This window comes from Bactrocera oleae, chromosome 2 (genome assembly GCF_042242935.1).
Source record: "Bactrocera oleae isolate idBacOlea1 chromosome 2, idBacOlea1, whole genome shotgun sequence".
NCBI lineage: Eukaryota > Metazoa > Arthropoda > Insecta > Diptera > Tephritidae > Bactrocera > Bactrocera oleae.
The window spans coordinates 49,930,416-49,949,413 of NC_091536.1; the positions used below are offsets into that span (position 1 = coordinate 49,930,416).

General features: G+C 39.2%; 1 long non-coding RNA gene and 1 pseudogene across 1 annotated transcript in view; one reads left to right on the forward strand and one right to left on the reverse strand.

Annotated features, from left to right (window-relative positions):
• The window catches only part of LOC106623591 (uncharacterized), a 112,190-nt gene that overhangs the window by 90,789 nt on the left and 2,403 nt on the right, over positions 1-18,998 (reverse strand). The window lies entirely within an intron of this gene.
• On the forward strand, positions 7,111-17,057 carry LOC118679979 (uncharacterized; annotated as a pseudogene).

Sequence of the window (18,998 nt, forward strand, 5' to 3'; positions counted from 1 at the left end):
TGAGTTGTTAGTCATAACTACTGGTAGAGAAAGTAGACATTTCGGAAGAGGAAGCTACTGCTCTATCAAGCTCTGAAAAGGCGAGACTGATAAGGACAGATCCAGTTACATGTTCCAGGGTAATCGACAATCGATTCCGCCAAATGCTAAAATTATTACAAAACGGACTATTTGGAGAGAATTTAGTAGTCCGTTACTACTACAGAATTGAATTCCAGCATGTACTGGCTAAGTAACGCACCACAATTGGAAAAAGATGGAATAACCAACAAAAATGATGTTGAAACATTCATCGATCGACCCATCACAACCGATGGGGATGACTTGGACTTACTGGAATTCATTCAGTATCAAAAACACAGACATGGTCGAGCTTGCCTAAGAGACATACATGGAAAACAAGTGTGCCGATTCAACATGCCATATCCGCCTATGCCACGAACAGAAATACTTTTCCCTTTGGGGAATGAGGAAGGTATTGAGCAACACAACCAAGAAACTGCTCATTTGTCGGAACGGCCGATATCGGACCACTATAGCATATAGCTGCCATACAAACTGAACAATCGGAATCAAGCACTCTTGCATTTGACGAGGTATCTTCACGAAATTTGGCACGGATTATTATTTAAGGCAACAATGTAATCTCCGAAGAAATTATTTAGAGGATGACTATAGCATATAGCTGCCATACAAACTGAACAATCGGAATGAAGTGCTTGTATGGAAAACTCTTTCATTTTACGAGGTATCTTCACGAAATTTAGCATGGATTATTATTTAAGGCAATAATCTATTCGCCGAAGAAATTGTATAGATCGGATGACCATAGCATATAGCTGCCATATAACCTGAACGATCGGAATCAAGTGCTTATATGGAAAACTCTTTCATCTGACGAGATATCTTCACGAAATTCGGTATTGGTTTTTGTTAAATAAAGCTATGCAATCTCCAAAGAAATTGTATACATCGGATGACTATAGCATATAGCTGCCATATGGCATGGATGATGATTGTCCAAGATATCGCTACAATCTTCGAACGAATTGTTTATATCAGACCACAGCTATCATAGAAACGGACCGATCAAAATAAATTTTTGTATGGAAGTTTTTAGTATGGATTATTGCTTAAGATATGACTTCAATCTTCGAACGAATTGTTAAGATCGGACCACTATAGCATACAGCTGTCATAGAAACTGACCGATCAAAATCAAGATCTTGTATGGGCAATTTTTTTATATGACAAAATATCTTCACAAAGTTTGGCATGACTTACTTTTTTCATTAAATAGAGAACCCATTTTTTTCGAAATGTAATATAGTTTGTAATAGAAAATTAAACCCTCAAATTTTTCCTATATGGTAAATAGTGAGTAACATAACTAATCAATTTTCTCCAATATATTTACATTGTAATCAGATTTAACCACTTTACAAAAAATATATTATAAACAAATCAGATTAATTAATAATTTATGCTGTCCAATTTGAGCTTTCAATAAAATTTTTCTTATATCTGCCAAAAACTGTTTTGCTTGTGCCAAAAGTAAGGTATGACATGCAGCTAATTGGGGCAATAAGTTGAAAATTGTGTTAAGAATGGATACATATGAGTAAGGAGCAAAAATATTATTTAATTAACCATTAAATAAACAAATCCCTAATTATTCAAGATATATTATTATTTATTAATAATAATAGAACACTAACTTTGAAAACATAATTATTCAGTTTTAAAACCCTAATTAACTGATGGATAGGTATAAAACATTCTAGTTAGAATAAGGAAATAAACATTGTTCGAAGCGTAGCTCAAAAGCAGTCTTAATATTTCCACTAAAATTACTTGATGAAATTTGGCATGGATTATTGGTCACGGTAACAATAAAATATCATAAAAAATTTTTCAGATCTGATTACTGTATCATATAGTTGCCATACAAACTGATCGATCTAAATAAATTTTGGTATGGAGGTGAGTAGACAATTATGTTAAGAATATATAAATAAGAGAAAGGCGAAATAATATTTTTAATACCCATAAAATAAATAAATCCCTAATAATTCAAGATATATTATATTTAATAATAATAATTTTAAAACCCTAATTAACTGATGGGTAGGTACAAAACAAAACCTAGGTAGAAAGTAAACATAGTTCGTAGGGGAGGTAGAAAATTTAACCTAGGTAAAAAAAAACCTCTATAATGCAACTTTTTTAATTAACGCCTTAACATTTTTTCGAAAATTCCTTGATGTTACCAAGAAGGGCAAAAGAGTTTGCAGATGTGAAGTCGGGCTCTAAAGCATTCAATAAATAGGGCCCAACACATCGTATCACTTCAGTTTACGCGAGCAGCTTAAACTTTCAACAAGGCACACTTTCAAAACAACGAAAAAAATCCTTTTCAAATAATAAGCATTATTTTAAAAATATTATTTTTTAAGAATAAGCATTATTTTAATTCTATTATAATTTTTTCACTGTTTATTTTTAGTATATTTTTTATTTGTATAAATATCTTATTAATTTATAAAAATGCCAAGACTATTTAGACAATCGCAGGAACAAAGACGTCGCAATGCTCTGAATCGAAGTCGACAAAAATATAGTCAAAATTTAGAAAACAATAGACAGAGGAACGCCGACTATATTGCCAAATTACGCAGCTCAAATTTGGAGTACCGCAATGAGGAGAGAACGCGTGACAGTTCTGCACGTTCCACTAGACGACAGAACCTACTTCACAGAGCAGCAGCGTACTACAGTAGGTCATTCAAACAGACATTTGAATCCAGAATATAGAGCAGCGGAGCAGGAGCGCAACACAATAGGACATTCGAACAGGCGCTTGAATCCGGAATATAGAGCTGAAGAGCAGGAACGCAACACCGCGGAACATTTAAATAGGAGAACCAATCCGGAATATAGAGCAGCGGAGCATGAGTGCGATACAATGGAACGTTCTGTACGGCGCCAGAATGCAATAATAAGAGAAGAAGAGAGGCAACGAGATGCAGCACTGAGGAGAAGTCGTCGAGAAGATCCAATAAGAAGACGTCGTGAGCAAATTTTAAATTCTTCTCAAAGAAGAGTGACCCGCCAGCAAACCAGGCAACAAGTAGCAAACGAGCAGGAATCAACGTTGGAAAGAGTACAATTGCATAGATCGGATCCCGCAAATCGTCAGTTAGAAAGCGAGAGGCAAACCAGGAGGAATATAAGAAGACGTCGTGAACTTTCTCCTGATGCACAGCTAGAAGAACAAGAACGTCAACGTCGAGCTGCCAATATCTTTGATATGTACGCATTGTTGATAAAGAAAGGACTCACTGAAATATGCGTCTTTTGCGGTGGCACTTGGTTCCCTCATCAAGTGAAAAAACTAGAAAAATGTCAGACTTCAACAAAATTTGCGGGCTCAGAAGATGCTAGAAAAGTTTTTTATCTGCCATCAAAATTTCCGTCTTCGAACCAAAAGTACAACTTTTGCAACACATGCTATCATATTGTTAGGAAGGGCAAGATACCAAATATCTGCCTATCGGAAGGATTGGAGTTTCCTGATATTCCGGAATGCCTTCAGGATTTAACGTGGCTGGAAGAAAGAATGATATCACCGAGGATCCCATTTATGCGCATCATCTCCTTAAGATATGAACGACAATATGCTATTCTTGGAGCAGTGGTGAATATCCCCATTTCAGTTGTAGAGACAGTCACCATGCTTCCACGAAGATTTGATAACAGCCATATTATTCAAGTGCACTTGAAACGTCGATTGGAATATGAACAAAATTTTATGACGGAGAGAGTGCGACCAGCAAAAATATTGGAGGCACTAAACTATCTGCTGGGTACAGAGCTCTACGTCAAGCATAATATCCAAATGTCAAGTGATTGGCTGGCAAATGCTGGAAACGAGGAAACTGTGCCATTTATGGCGGATCCTGCAGATGAGGGAGAAGTAAGAGACCTTCTTAATGCCCGTCAGGAAAATGTACCGCTTGAAATGGAAGAGGATTTAAATCCAGGTGATCAGAAGACTTTAATGGACAATGAACCCGTTGAAAATCGATCCATTGAACGGGTTGCAATGGCACCAGGACAAGGTAGATGCCCAAGGGACGTTACAACCGACGACGATTCTCAGGAATTGTCGTAACCAACGATTTACTGCGGAAAAAAGAGGACAACTACAACAACTTATAGTAAAATTGCACGTTCTGAAATTCGATGCTATGATCGGCGTTGTGTGCGCGTGGACGTGCTCCTGTATATTTATAAGTTCTACGAGTTGGAGCGCATTAAAAATGCAATTTCCATTTGCCTGCGTAAAAAGTCTGGATCGAGGAATATAACTGCTGCAAATGTGAGGGATGAAAATTTTGTCAGCAACCTTATCCAGCATGATGAAGGCTATCATGTACTCAAAGGACTTCGATCCTCACCTGCACATTGGGCGGCTGTAAAGAAGAAAGTTTTAGCCATGATCCGCCAGTTTGGTTTGCCAACATTTTTTATCACAATGTCTGCTGCAGAAACAAAATGGCCTGAGTTGTTAGTCATAACTACTGGTAGAGAAAGTAGACATTTCGGAAGAGGAAGCTACTGCTCTATCAAGCTCTGAAAAGGCGAGACTGATAAGGACAGATCCAGTTACATGTTCCAGGGTAATCGACAATCGATTTCGCCAAATGCTAAAATTATTACAAAACGGACTATTTGGAGAGAATTTAGTAGTCCGTTACTACTACAGAATTGAATTCCAGCATGTACTGGCTAAGTAACGCACCACAATTGGAAAAAGATGGAATCACCAACAAAAATGATGTTGAAACATTCATCGATCGACCCATCACAACCGATGGGGATGACTTGGACTTACTGGAATTCATTCAGTATCAAAAACACAGACATGGTCGAGCTTGCCTAAGAGACATACATGGAAAACAAGTGTGCCGATTCAACATGCCATATCCGCCTATGCCACGAACAGAAATACTTTTCCCTTTGGGGAATGAGGAAGGTATTGAGCAACACAACCAAGAAACTGCTCATTTGTCGGAACGGCCGATATCGGACCACTATAGCATATAGCTGCCATACAAACTGAACAATCGGAATCAAGCACTCTTGCATTTGACGAGGTATCTTCACGAAATTTGGCACGGATTATTATTTAAGGCAACAATGTAATCTCCGAAGAAATTATTTAGAGGATGACTATGGCATATAGCTGCCATACAAACTGAACAATCGGAATGAAGTGCTTGTATGGAAAACTCTTTCATTTTACGAGGTATCTTCACGAAATTTAGCATGGATTATTATTTAAGGCAATAATCTATTCGCCGAAGAAATTGTATAGATCGGATGACCATAGCATATAGCTGCCATATAACCTGAACGATCGGAATCAAGTGCTTATATGGAAAACTCTTTCATCTGACGAGATATCTTCACGAAATTCGGTATTGGTTTTTGTTAAATAAAGCTATGCAATCTCCAAAGAAATTGTATACATCGGATGACTATAGCATATAGCTGCCATATGGCATGGATGATGATTGTCCAAGATATCGCTACAATCTTCGAACGAATTGTTCATATCAGACCACAGCTATTATAGAAACCTACCTATCAAAATAAATTTTTGTATGGAAGTTTTTAGTATGGATTATTGCTTAAGATATGACTTCAATCTTCGAACGAATTGTTAAGATCGGACCACTATAGCATACAGCTGTCATAGAAACTGACCGATCAAAATCAAGATCTTGTATGGGCAATTTTTTTATATGACAAAATATCTTTACAAAGTTTGGCATGACTTACTTTTTTCATTAAATAGAGAACCCATTTTTTCCGAAATGTAATATAGTTTGTAATAGAAAATTAAACCCTCAAATTTTTCCTATATGGTAAATAGTGAGTAACATAACTAATCAATTTTCTCCAATATATTTACATTGTAATCAGATTTAACCACTTTACAAAAAATATATTATAAACAAATCAGATTAATTAATAATTTATACTGTCCAATTTGAGCTTTCAATAAAATTGTTCTTATGTCTGCCAAAAACTGTTTTGCTTGTGCCAAAAGTAAGGTATGACATGCAGCTAATTGGGGCAATAAGTTGAAAATTGTGTTAAGAATGGAAACATATGAGTAAGGAGCAAAAATATTATTTAATTAACCATTAAATAAAAAAATCCCTAATTATTCAAGATATATTATTATTTATTAATAATAATAGAACACTAACTTTGAAAACATAATTATTCAGTTTTAAAACCCTAATTAACTGATGGATAGGTATAAAACATTCTAGTTAGAATAAGGAAATAAACATTGTTCGAAGCGTAGCTCAAAAGCAGTCTTAATATTTCCACTAAAATTACTTGATGAAATTTGGCATGGATTATTGGTCACGGTAACAATAAAATATCATAAAAAATTTTTCAGATCTGATTACTGTATCATATAGTTGCCATACAAACTGATCGATCTAAATAAATTTTGGTATGGAGGTGAGTAGACAATTATGTTAAGAATATATAAATAAGAGAAAGGCGAAATAATATTTTTAATACCCATAAAATAAATAAATCCCTAATAATTCAAGATATATTATATTTATTAATAATAATTTTAAAACCCTAATTAACTGATGGGTAGGTACAAAACAAAACCTAGGTAGAAAGTAAACATAGTTCGTAGGGGAGGTAGAAAATTTAACCTAGGTAAAAAAGAACCTCTATAATGCAACTTTTTTAATTAACGCCTTAACATTTTTTCGAAAATTCCTTGATGTTACCAAGAAGGGCAAAAGAGTTTGCAGATGTGAAGTCGGGCTCTAAAGCATTCAATAAATAGGGCCCAACACATCGTATCACTTCAGTTTACGCGAGCAGCTTAAACTTTCAACAAGGCACACTTTCAAAACAACGAAAAAAATCCTTTTCAAATAATAAGCATTATTTTAAAAATATTATTTTTTAAGAATAAGCATTATTTTAATTCTATTATAATTTTTTCACTGTTTATTTTTAGTATATTTTTTATTTGTATAAATATCTTATTAATTTATAAAAATGCCAAGACTATTTAGACAATCGCAGGAACAAAGACGTCGCAATGCTCTGAATCGAAGTCGACAACAATATAGTCAAAATTTAGAAAACAATAGACAGAGGAACGCCGACTATATTGCCAAATTACGCAGCTCAAATTTGGAGTACCGCAATGAGGAGAGAACGCGTGACAGTTCTGCACGTTCCACTAGACGACAGAACCTACTTCACAGAGCAGCAGCGTACTACAGTAGGTCATTCAAACAGACATTTGAATCCAGAATATAGAGCAGCGGAGCAGGAGCGCAACACAATAGGACATTCGAACAGGCGCTTGAATCCAGAATATAGAACTGAAGAGCAGGAACGCAACACCGCGGAACATTTAAATATGAGAACCAATCCGGAATATAGAGCAGCGGAGCATGAGTGCGATACAATGGAACGTTCTGTACGGCGCCAGAATGCAATAATAAGAGAAGAAGAGAGGCAACGAGATGCAGCATTGAGGAGAAGTCGTCGAGAAGATCCAATAAGAAGACGTCGTGAGCAAATTTTAAATTCTTCTCAAAGAAGAGTGACCCGCCAGCAAACCAGGCAACAAGTAGCAAACGAGCAGGAATCAACGTTGGAAAGAGTACAATTGCATAGATCGGATCCCGCAAATCGTCAGTTAGAAAACGAGAGGCAAACCAGGAGGAATATAAGAAGACGTCGTGAACTTTCTCCTGATGCACAGCTAGAAGAACTAGAACGTCAACGTCGAGCTGCCAATATCTTTGATATGTACGCATTGTTGATAAAGAAAGGACCCACTGAAATATGCGTCTTTTGCGGTGGCACTTGGTTCCCTCATCAAGTGAAAAAACTAGAAAAATGTCAGACTTCAACAAAATTTGCGGGCTCAGAAGATGCTAGAAAAGTTTTTTATCTGCCATCAAAATTTCCGTCTTCGAACCAAAAGTACAACTTTTGCAACACATGCTATCGTATTGTTAGGAAGGGCAAGATACCAAATATCTGCCTATCGGAAGGATTGGAGTTTCCTGATATTCCGGAATGCCTTCAGGATTTAACGTGTCTGGAAGAAAGAATATCACCGAGGATCCCATTTATGCGCATCATCTCCTTAGGATATGAACGACAATATGCTATTCTTGGAGCAGTGGTGAATATCCCCATTTCAGTTGTAGAGACAGTCACCATGCTTCCACGAAGATTTGATAACAGCCATATTATTCAAGTGCACTTGAAACGTCGATTGGAATATGAACAAAATTTTATGACGGAGAGAGTGCGACCAGCAAAAATATTGGAGGCACTAAACTATCTGCTGGGTACAGAGCTCTACGTCAAGCATAATATCCAAATGTCAAGTGATTGGCTGGCAAATGCTGGAAACGAGGAAACTGTGCCATTTATGGCGGATCCTGCAGATGAGGGAGAAGTAAGAGACCTTCTTAATGCCCGTCAGGAAAATGTACCGCTTGAAATGGAAGAGGATTTAAATCCAGGTGATCAGAAGACTTTAATGGACAATGAACCCGTTGAAAATCGATCCATTGAACGGGTTGCAATGGCACCAGGACAAGGTAGATGCCCAAGGGACGTTACAACCGACGACGATTCTCAGGAATTGTCGTAACCAACGATTTACTGCGGAAAAAAGAGGACAACTACAACAACTTATAGTAAAATTGCACGTTCTGAAATTCGACGCTATGATCGGCGTTGTGTGCGCGTGGACGTGCTCCTGTATATTTATAAGTTCTACGAGTTGGAGCGCATTAAAAATGCAATTTCCATTTGCCTGCGTAAAAAGTCTGGATCGAGGAATATAACTGCTGCAAATGTGAGGGATGAAAATTTTGTCAGCAACCTTATCCAGCATGATGAAGGCTATCATGTACTCAAAGGACTTCGATCCTCACCTGCACATTGGGCGGCTGTAAAGAAGAAAGTTTTAGCCATGATCCGCCAGTTTGGTTTGCCAACATTTTTTATCACAATGTCTGCTGCAGAAACAAAATGGCCTGAGTTGTTAGTCATAACTACTGGTAGAGAAAGTAGACATTTCGGAAGAGGAAGCTACTGCTCTATCAAGCTCTGAAAAGGCGAGACTGATAAGGACAGATCCAGTTACATGTTCCAGGGTAATCGACAATCGATTCCGCCAAATGCTAAAATTATTACAAAACGGACTATTTGGAGAGAATTTAGTAGTCCGTTACTACTACAGAATTGAATTCCAGCATGTACTGGCTAAGTAACGCACCACAATTGGAAAGTGATGGAATCACCAACAAAAATGATGTTGAAACATTCATCGATCGACCCATCACAACCGATGGGGATGACTTGGACTTACTGGAATTCATTCAGTATCAAAAACACAGACATGGTCGAGCTTGCCTAAGAGACCTACATGGAAAACAAGTGTGCCGATTCAACATGCCATATCCGCCTATGCCACGAACAGAAATACTTTTCCCTTTGGGGAATGAGGAAGGTATTGAGCAACACAAAGCTCAATTCCAAAAAATACAGGAACTATTAACTCTAACGGATCTCCCAGAGGAAGAAATAACACGGTTGAGCTGCTTCGAAAATTTTTTGGCGGATGAGCGAATCAACACTTGCTCTTCGCTCATCTGTAAAAAAGCCACACATTTTCCTAAAGAGAAAATTTTCAGACAGGCTTCTAAATGCCTATAATAAAAATATCCTTAAATTGCATAGAGTAAATATGGATATTCAATTCATTCTGGACGCATACGCTTGCTGCAGCTATATCATTAATTATATAAATAAATCCAATAGAGGAGTATCAACATTATTGAGACAAGCCATGGAGGAAATAAATGCAGGGAATTTCTCTATTAAAAGAAAACTGCAGCACATCGGAAACAAATTTGTAAATGGATCGGAAATATCGGCTCAAGAAGCAGCTTATAATATTTTGGGACTGCATCTATCAAAAGCCAGTAATGAGGAAATATTTATAAATACATCACATCCAAACAACCGAGTAAGGATGATAAAGCCCCGACTTGAATTGAATGCTTTACAGGAGGACTCTACGGATATATATGTGCCGAGTGTGCTGGAGCACTACTCTCAAAAGCCCGATCAATTGGAAGAACTATGCTTAGCAGATTTTGCAGCATGGTTTAGATTTTGCAAAACAAGCAGAAATGTTTCTGATAATAACGAAGAATACAACGAAATAGAGAACGAGGAGGACACGACAGCTGCACTTCCAATGGCATTAAAGGATGGATCAGGATTTCTAAGGAAAAGGAAGCAAGCCCTTATTCTACGTTGGAAACATTTTAGCGTTGAAAGTTCAAGAGCCGATTTCTTCAGAGAAGCCGCCATGATGTTTCACCCATGGAGAAATGAGGAAACAGACTTATTAAATAATGACGTCGAGAGTATTTGCAATTCATACAAGGAGCAAATTGAGCTGAATAAGCTCAAATATAACAAATTTTCATCGAACGAACTAGAACGGATTTTGGAAAACCTTCATGTCACAGCGGAAGAAACAGCTGATGATCGAGTTGCCTCACAACTTTTAGATCCCGAATTTAGAGCTCTAGCCGTTCCAGAGCAAACAGGAGACATTAATGTTTTTCAAGAGCACAACAATACCGAGGAAGAGGCGGTTCGATTAATTAAACTGCCACCTGTAATATTAGAAGACCATTTACTGGCAATGGTGCAGTCACTTAACAGCAAACAGAGGGAATACTCTGCTCATGTAATGCACAATGTCAGTAAAAGGGAAATCTTCTTCGAATATGTCGGAGGCGGTGCTGGAGTGGGCAAGAGTCGGCTTATAACAACTATATATCAGTCGTTGACATTTCGAGCTAATAGTGTACCAGGAACCAACCCCAAAACAGCCAAGGTGTTACTCTGCGGCAAAGCAGCATTTGGAATTGGGGGCCTAATCCTTCATTCGGTTTTTTCACTCCCCGTCAACCAGTCTTCCAGCGATCTTCGGCCACTAAACATTAAACACAATTCATGCCAATCTCATAGATATTAGGCTTATTATAATTGACGAAATTTCAATGGTTGGAGCAAAGATGTTTGCATATTTAGATTGCAGGCTAAAGCAAATTTTCAGGAGCACCGCTTACTTTGGAGACATACCAATTAATGTGTTTGGTGACTTAAAGCAGCTGCCGCCAGTAGGAGATCGATATATATTTGCGCCGAATAGGAATGATCATTACAGTACAATTATAGGAACACCGCTTTGGGGTCAATTTCCGTACTTTGAGCTCACTGAAATAATACGCCAGCGTGAAGATCAAGCATTTGTCATCGCTTTAAATAACATGTCAGAGGGAAATATGACACACGCTGACATCAAATTAATCAAAAGCAGGGAAGAGACCTCTAATGAGATACCGAACGAAGCTATCCATCTATTTTATTCAAATGCTGGAACAAATGATTTTAATTTAACTAAACTGGCGAACACAATGACCGAGGAGTTCATTTCGACTGCGAAAGATACAATTAAGTCAAGTTCCCTAACAGAACGCAGCAGAGCAAACATTTTAGAAGCTGTGAAGTCTTTTAAGCCATCGGAAACACAAGGAATGCTTTATACATTGCAGCTCAAGACTTCGATCAAATATATGGGGACAGTCAACATAAGCATAAGTGATGGTCTCGTCAATGGTGCTACGGGGGAACTAATGCAGGTTGATTCCGAATCACATAGATCTGAAAGTTCAGTGGTGCGACTCTGGATAAAATTCGCAGAATCAAGAGTTGGAAGCTTTGTACGTTCCAAGCAGCCTCACAGTCGCAATGCAGATTGGACATCAATCATGAGCATGGTTCGATCATTCCAATATAAGAGAAATGAGCAAATAACCATAGAACGCAGACAGTTTCCGGTCATTCCAGCTGAAGCCATCACGATACATAAAAGTCAAGGTGGAACATACACACAAGTTGCTGTTCATCTAGAGGGTAGAGTAAGCAGATCAGTTTTATATGTAGGATGTAGCAGAGCCACAAGTGCCAATGGATTGTATATAATCCGGACATTTTCTCCCCCGAACCCATTTGGACCGCAGGATCCAATTAAAACTCAACTTAATAGGTTGAAGACAGAAGGAGGATTGACGACATGCTACAGATCTTTGACTGAAAAATCGGAATAACGCCTAAATATTTATTATAAAAATGTAAGGAGCCTAAACAAGCATATTGAAGATATCAGATCAGACAAGCTGATTTGTTCTGCTGATATTCTGTGCTTTGCCGAGACATGTGCCTTACCTCAAGAAGAATTCCCAATTCTCAATAAGAAACTGTACCAGTGCTTCCTTAAAATTAACATTCTTCAGCTCAAGGGAAAAATCTTTTTTCGCACTTGGTCCGGGCCTTCGATGTGGAATTTTGCTTAAGGAGAATTCCCAATAGAAGACTACAGTGTTACTGCACGCCTTGATGGAGAAACAAGATCATCCCGACGACGCCCTGCCAATGGCCTTATAATATACTACAAGCAAGATAGGTGCCCAGGTCTATTAGAAGGATCATTTTCATGAAACGACACCGGTTCAACAAACGTTTACCAACTGTTAAACATAAACAATTCAACAGTTTCCATATTACTTGTGTACAGGAACCCCCGCTATAGACTTCTGGAATTTAGAAACCAAGTGGAAAATAATATCTGTCAGATAACTGAACAGTATAATGGACCGTGAGTAGTCCTTGGTGACGTTAACATATGTCGCCTAACAGCAACTGATGATTTGGAGGCTCGATTGCAACAGGTAGGATTTCAATCTTTATTGGCTAAGGTCGCCACAACAAAACAGGAAACATCAATAGATTGGGTATGGACAAACATAGATTCTGCAATGACCTCATGTATCACATATGAAACACCATATAGTGATCATGACGGAATATTTTTAAGCTTTAGAAAATAGATATATTATATATATAGATATATGTTAGATTCAATATTATTAAATTTAAGTTTGTATTATAATATAAAGTGTAAGTCATAGATGTAATTATTGTAATTTATATATCATATAAAAAAGTATTATAGAATAATAAATATTATTATATGTTATATATTTTCTAATTTCTATAAATATTATAATTTGTTTTCTTTTCCAATAATTAATGTGAATAATCAATCAGCTTAAAAAATTAAAATTTATGTAAATGACTGAAAGATCTATTTACCTCAATAACTAACCTTAATTCGAATAGAAGATTGTTTATAGCAAAGAACCTGGCTAGAAACTACTGGCAAAATGCTTTCTGTTGGATGCAAACCGTTGGCCAGTCACGTTTTCAAATGTAGTCATACATATTATATAGTAGTTACTAAAAGAAATGCGCCTGTGAAGGGTATTATAGCTTCGCCGCAGCCGAACATAACGTTTTCTCTTGTTTCTATATTATATGTTGCAAAAATAACTTTATTTCAATATTTAAATCATTCTTCAATTTTATTAATTTTGACAATAACAAAAGGGTTATAAATGTCAAAACATTATGAGTAGTAGTTATTAGAATTAGAAATAAAGATAAGTGTATAGCCATTAAATTGGGACTTTTATTCAACAAGTGATTGAACTTAAGAGCGAGTTACAAGCAAGACGATTCATCGAGAAATCCGTTACAATAATGACCGCATCTGCATCCCTATTTGCCGACCGCAATTTTGATAACTATGATATTTTAGATCTGATACTGATAAAACAAAATGCAGTAGTCATGAAAACCAGAACATATATGCTGATGTGAAAATTTAAGGCTCTAACTCAAAAATTACGCTTGATATTAAATGTTTCTAATTTTCAGAGAGGTGGGAAGGGAGCGTGGCAAAACCTTAACATTTTATAGTCATATCATTTCAGTGATATTAATGTGAGTTTTATTTTGAGCAAATCAATCATCAATATCAGAAATAATGATTTTTAGTGACTTTTATTTTTTTTTTGCTCAACAATAACAATTATTTATGATTTATTATAAAATTAATCAAAATTAATCATTATCGGTAAAGAAAATAGAAAATTTCAATGTATAATGAAATGTGGATTGTACGCCAGCTGATGTGTCGATCATGGAAAAAAAATCTTCACTTTCAGTGATATCCTCTCAAATAAAAATTTACCTGATTATAGCTGATATGTAACTATTGATAAGTATATACGTCAGCTGGCTGTATCTCGGTGGAAAAACCGTCAGCTGATACTTTGAAGGTCGTTACGTAGAAGTTAGCCAGAAGCATTTACTGCCTATTTAAAGACACCAGCTGACTAGGTTTCCCTCGACTTACTGCTAGCTGATTTTTTCTTATCTTCTATTTATCACAGAAATATATTAAAAATCACAAATTTTCATGTGGGAGGAAATGACGTCTCTTTAATTATTCGGCATAGCACTCCAATATGAGTGTTAAGGTGAATCAAATATTCCGTATCAATATTTTTTAAATTTATTCATATGTAATCAAATCATTTTATATACATATATTCCAATATTTGAATAATCAATTCGCGCAGTATAAATTAACTAGTTACTTAGTAAAATATATTTATTATAAGAAAATTATAATATAAATGGCAATGTTATTTAATCATTTTCGCTTTGGCTTGAGTCACTGTCATCTCTCTCTGATTCATTTTCCGAGTCGCTGTCTGCTGCAATGTAGCATGCTCTTAAAAATTGCTGATATAGCTCTGGGGTTGGCAAGAATCCCCCACTGAACCCTCCCCGAGGGTGCCGACTGGAAATAGATACCACAGATTCACGACACAAGCGGGGACGGGCTGGTAACAGTCCGCCCTGGCCGAAGACGTGAGGAATCTAGCTAAGGTCAGACTTCTTATCTGTGTGTTCGATGTTCCTCAATAGCACAGCATACAGATAAGGAGCCTTACCATGGTCGGGGGTAAAGGGCTGGATCAAGGTGTCATGCGACCCGTGCCGAGGATCAACCTGGCTGGGGGCCCTTAAATAGCCCAGTCTCGAACGGAGCTTACGGATACCTGGCGCCCTCCGTAATAAGATAGCCTTGCTTGCGCAACGGGGGCTATGCGCAAGTGGACATATGTTCCCCCACACTCGTGGGACCAAAAATGAACCAAAATGAAAATAAAGAAACGAAAACAAAAAATCGGAGAGAGCCCGGATCTCCAAGAAAAAAGCCGGAGGGAGCGAGTTGCTCCCACAAAAGAGCAGCGTTTGGAGCGGCTCAACTAACACGAAGAGGACAGGAGCGGAGCTTGGTCCAGAAGACAAGGCAAGCACTAGTAAAGGGGCAGAAGCTAAAGCTGGCCCACAGAAAGTGGTAGCGCTGGAGGCAGCCAAACTCAAACCCTGCGGCCAAAACACGGCTGAAAAGCAGGGGGAGAGAGGAGATGCCAAAAGGTCTACCGCCGGAAGTGCATCTGCCAGGGAGTGGCCTGCATTTAGCATGCAGGACCCGTCAAAGGCAAAATATGCGGAGAGACGACGCGCCGCATACTTACTAAGGTTGGTAGAGCTAAAGCCGCCAACGAAAGAGGAGCTAACGAAGGAGCTCCAAACATCAATTGACTGCGCGAGAGCAGTCATACCCAACTTTAAGTTGGAGCCGCCGGTAAAGGCAGCCAAGCGACAGAGGTCAGCTGAAGAGGCAAAGCCGTCAGCTAAGAGACCGAAGACCAAGGGTGTAACGCCCGCAAAATCATTTGCAGAAGTCGCCCGGAACCGAATTGTCATTGGCGTTCTGGATGAGGGAGATCCCGAAGGAAGAATCCCCAGAGCCCAATGGAAATGGGTGCAGGCTGCGCTGACAAATGTGGCGCTGGAATATGCTATTAAGCAATCCGGGTCCGCCACCGTCATGCGCAGATGCCGGCTGGTACCAGGGCCAGATCAAAATGATTGCGTGCGACGACGAAAGATCGGTCGCACTATACAAAGCTGCTATAGCCAAGGTGGGAGAGGTATACCCCGGGGCAAAATTGGTAGCAGTGGACAAGAAGGACATACCATCCAGACCAAGGGCAAGGGTATGGATTCCGGCTACACCAACTCAGCCGGACCAAATTATGCAGCTCATAAGAGCCTGCAACCCGAGCCTACCCACTGAAGGGTGGAGGTATGTCAAGACATTTGAGGACAGCGTAGCGGAATCTGGCGTGGAGACCAAAAGGGCCACGATGCAGATTCTGCTGCTATTAACGAAAGAATCCATCGAACCGCTGGCGAAGAGTGGCGGGGAGATAAATTACGGGTTCACGAAAGTAAGGATAACGCCTTACAAGTCGGACGCCGATGCTGCAGACCATCTGGCATCGGGGAAAGAGATATGCGAAGTAGAGGAAGATCCCATGGAGTCCTCGAGCGACGCGGAAAGCATGGAGCAAGGTGAGTGTTCTTCTTCCGAGTCTGAGCTTGCGGCCAGACTCTCAAGCTTGTATACTGAGAAAGAGCTTTTAAGCGACTCTCAGGAAGACGCAGATATAACAATTGTTAATGCGTCTTCTACAAATTAATCTCCATCATAGCAAACTAGCTTCAGCAGCCCTAATTAACCGCGTGGCAATGGAACAGCCTGAATTTGTCCTCATTCAGGAGCCATGGGTTAATGGGGGGCGTATTTGCGGACTGAGGGCGCCGAACTATAAGTTGCTGATGGCTAACTGTGAAGGTAAAATCAGAGCCTGCATAATGGCAAGGAAAAACCTTAATGTTTTTATATTACATAATTACAGCAACAACGACACAGCAACAGTAAGCTGGGAAACGGGCTCAAGCAGTTACCGGCTAGTGTCGTGTTATATGCCGTATGAGCAGGAGCTGGTGCCACCTCTGATGGTAAAAGAGGTGGTACGGGATAGCGAGGCATCCAAGTGCATGACGATACTTGGATGCGACTCAAATGCGCATCACACAATCTGGGGCAGCACAGATGTAAACGACAGAGGTGAGTGTCTTATCACACTTGTGTCGGAAGAACTAATTGACAGGGTAACCCAATGGAGGGTTCTCGAAGAACATTCCTTTTCGGATCACCGATATATCGAATGTACAATAGAGGAAAGGGCCGATAAAGGCATTAACTTCAGGAATCATAGGAGAACGAACTGGCAGGTGCACATGCAAGAGCTAGAGAAACGTATCCCTATGATTCTACCGTTTCAGCCCAATAGCAAGGAGGATCTAGATATCCTCGTTAATCGACTCACGGAATCGTGCCGGCAAGCACTAGAGGTGGCTTGTCCAATAACACGAAGCAGGGGTAGAATAAGGCCCCCCTGGTGGTCTCTAGAACTTAAAAAGCTACAGAAAGAATGCAGAAAGCAGTTCAATTTAGCAAAGCACTCCCAAGACGAGTCAGACTGGGATTATTATTACAACATCCTTAGGTCATACAAAAAGGAAGTTAGGAAAGCAAAAAGAAATTCATGGAAATCGTTTTGCAATGATATCGAGAACACGGCGGAAGCGTCTCGACTTAGGAAAATAATGGCACAATCGGTGCATAGTATCGGGTATCTTCAGAAGCCAGACCGAAGTTGGACGGTATCCAGTGAAGAGTCCTTGAGGCTACTAATGGATACCCACTTCCCAGGCAGCTCTGAAAGCCATACTGCAGAATATACTCAAGACAGTGGAGCAGAAATGAGCCCCACTCTCATAAACATAGTGTCAGAAAGCAACGTACGCTGGGCAATAAACAGCTTTAAGCCCTTCAAGTCGCCGGGATCAGACGGTATATTCCCGGCTCAATTGCAGCAGTCGCAGAATCACATAATGAATTGGCTAATTGCCATCCTTAAAGGGGTGCTGCAATTAAACTATATATCGCTGGGCAGTATCGTGCGGATTAAATTTAAATGCTGGTAAGACAGAGATCGTATTGTTCACCAGAAAACATATTACTCCAGAAGTTACGGCGCCAATAATAAATGGTTGCAGACTAACAATTGGAGATAAGGCAAGCTACCTGGGACTAATCTTAGACAGGAAGCTCTCATGGAAACAAAACTTGGATGCTAGGGTGAAGAAGGCAGCCACAGCACTCTACACCTGTAAAAGGATGGTGGGCCCCAAATGGGGACTTACACCTCGGGTAACTTATTGGCTCTATACAGCAGTAGTCAGACCAATCATGACATACGGTATATTGGTATGGTGGCCAGTAATGGAAAAGAAATACGCGGTAAAGCGTATGGAAAGCATACAGAGAGCAGCCAGCATATGCATTAGTGGAGCTCTTAGAACAACGCCAAGTCAGGCTCTTAACGTCATTCTACACTTACTGCCAACAGACCTGTTCTGTAAACAAGTGGCAGCAAAGTCAGCTCTTAGACTGAGGGAACCCTCCCAACTAGTCGCATGCGACAAGGGGCATTCAAGGATACTCAGTATATTCCCGTTTCTACCCAAAACCACGGATTTCCGTAATCCAACAGAACGGAAGCTAAATTCGGTCCACAATATTGCCTACCCCACAAGAGAGAAGTGGAAAAGGGGCGAGGTGGACAGGAATACAGAAATTAGCATCTACACGGATGGATCCAAACTGGATCATAGAGTGGGAGGTGGTGTCTTTTGCGCAGCATTAAACACCAACATCGCCTTCCGGTTGCCAGACCACTGCAGTGTCTTCCAGGCGGAGATCACAGCAATTAAAGAAAGCCTAGTGGTATTGACAAAAAGTGTGCTCACAACAAGGAGCATATATATATACACGGATAGCCAAGCGGCCTTGAAATCACTCAAGTCTCCAATGGTTTCATCCAAGCTAGTGAAAGATTGTCTTGATCTATTAGAGGATCTGACATCCTACTTCACAATAAACCTGCAATGGGTTCCAGGACATAGCGATATTCCTGGTAACTGCGAAGCAGATG